The sequence below is a fragment of the Petaurus breviceps genome, unplaced genomic scaffold (assembly GCF_028583685.1).
Source record: "Petaurus breviceps papuanus isolate PSGF00001 unplaced genomic scaffold, PetGlider_PUasm1.0 462, whole genome shotgun sequence".
NCBI classification, from domain to species: Eukaryota; Metazoa; Chordata; class Mammalia; order Diprotodontia; family Petauridae; genus Petaurus; species Petaurus breviceps.
In genome coordinates this window covers 399,168-401,472 of record NW_027186347.1, presented here as the reverse complement: position 1 = coordinate 401,472, position 2,305 = coordinate 399,168, and positions in this window count along the sequence as shown.

The window sequence follows — 2,305 nt, the reverse complement described above, 5'->3', positions numbered from 1 at the left end:
TGATCTGGTTACAGGCCATAGAGGAGCTTAAAAAGGATTTTGAAAACCAAATAAAAGAAGTAGAGGAAAAACTGGGAAGAGAAATGAGAACGATGCAAGAGAATTACAAAATGAGAGTCAACAACCTGACTGAAGAAAATAACACCTTAAAAATAGACTAGCTCAGATGGCAAAAGAGGCTCAAAAAGCCAATGAGGAGAATAATGCCTTAAAAAGCTGAATTTTCCAGATGGAAAAAGAATCTCAAAAGGTCACTGAAGAGAATCCTTCCTTCAGAATTAGACTGGAGCAAATCGAAGCTAGTGATTTTATGAGAAATCAAGATACGATTAAAGAGATCCAAACAAATAAAAAAATAGAAGGCAATGTGAAATATCTCATGGGAAAAACCACTGACCTGGAAAATAGATCCAGGAGAGATAATTTAAAAATTATTGGACTACCTGCAGCGGCAAGCACCCCAGCATCCCCAGGGTGTCTGCCAACACAGGTTCTTAGATCTGCTTTGTTAAAGGAAAGCAACTCAAAATGGGTTAACAAGCTTGCTTTAATCAGTCAAATATGTATTATTTACCTAGTTCATTATCTACCTTCAAAGAGGTCAGCACCCCAAACTTCAGAATATACAAACAGAATTATCAAGACAGAAACAGATCAAGTAGACAGATTTCCAAACTGTCCAACCATTACATCCATACCAAACAACATCTGGGTTTCAAAGCAGGGGGGGCCCTGGACAATGGCTTCCCAGAGTTTCATCTGATCAAATCACAGAACATTTCTCAAAGTGAGCCCCAAAACAAAGCTACACATCAGGGCTTATATAGCCTTCTCCTGGCTCAGAGAATGTAGCAACCTTCTGGACCCACTGGCCAATCAAGAAGTGTCTACTGAAAAACAAGCCTCCCACCCCAGGTTCCAGGTGCACTTTAGCCTAGGGGCAGGGAAGATCTTAAAAATTTACATTCCCATTACACTACCTGAAAGTCACAATCAAAAAAAGAACCTAGAAATCATCCTTCAAGAAATTCTCAAGGAAAATTGCCCTGATGTTTTAGAACCAGAGGGCAAAATAGAGGTTGAAAGAATCCACTGATCATCTCCTAGGAATATTATAGCCAGGTTCCGGAACTCCCAGACTAAGGAGATAATATTACAAGCAGAAGAAACAATTTAAATATTGCAGAAACACAATCAGGATAACCCAGAATCTGGCAGCTTCTACACTGAGGGATCAAAGGGCTTGGAATATGATATTCTGGAGGTCAAAGGAGCTTGGATTAAAACCAAGACTCCTCTGCCTACCAAAACTGAGTATCATGTTTCAGGGGAAAATATGGTAATTCAGTGGAATAGAGGACTTTCAAGCATTCTTGCTGAAAAAAAAAAACAGAGTTGAATAGAATATTTGACATTCAGAAGAAAGAAACAAGAGAAGCATGAGAAGGTAAACAGGGAAAAGAAACCATAAGGAACTTATCAAAGTTGGACTATTGGTATTCCTACATGGAAAAATGATCATTGTAACTTATGAAACTTTTCTCTATGAGAATAGTTGAAGGGAATAGAAATGTATATATATACATATATATATACATGTATACATACATATATATGTTTATATAAGAGGGTATATGGGCATATGAATACATTTGCAAGTGTGTGTATATATGTGTACAGGTATGCATAGACAGAAGGCACAGGACAAATTGAATAGGAAGGGATGATACTTAAAAGGTATTATTAAGAGGTTAGAGAGGAATATAATGAGAGGAGATGTGATGAGACAGAATGGGGTAAATTATCTCAGATTGAAGAGGCAAGGAAAAATGGTTACAATGGAGGGGAAGAATAGGAAGGCAAAAGGGAATGGGTCAACCTTATTCTCATTGAATTTGGCTCAGGGAGGGAATGAAATACACACTAAATAGGGTATCTTACCCTACAGGAGAATAGGGAGGAAGGGGATGAGAGGGAGGATGATGGAAGGGAGGGCAGGTTGGAGGGGAGGGAAGTTGGAAGCACCCACTTTTGAAAAGGGACAGCATCAAAGTAGAGAATAGAACAAGTGGGGATTGGGATAGGATGGAGGGAAATATATTCAGTCTTTCACAATATATCCACTATGGAAATGTTTTGCTTAGCTACACATGTACAACCTATATCGAATTGCTTATCTTCCCAGTAAGGGTGGGCGACAATGGAGGAAGGAAAAGAATCTGGAATTCAACATTTTAAAATAAAATGTTTACTTTCTGTCTCTCTCTCTCTCTCTCTCTCTCTCTCTCTCTCTCTCTCTCTCTCT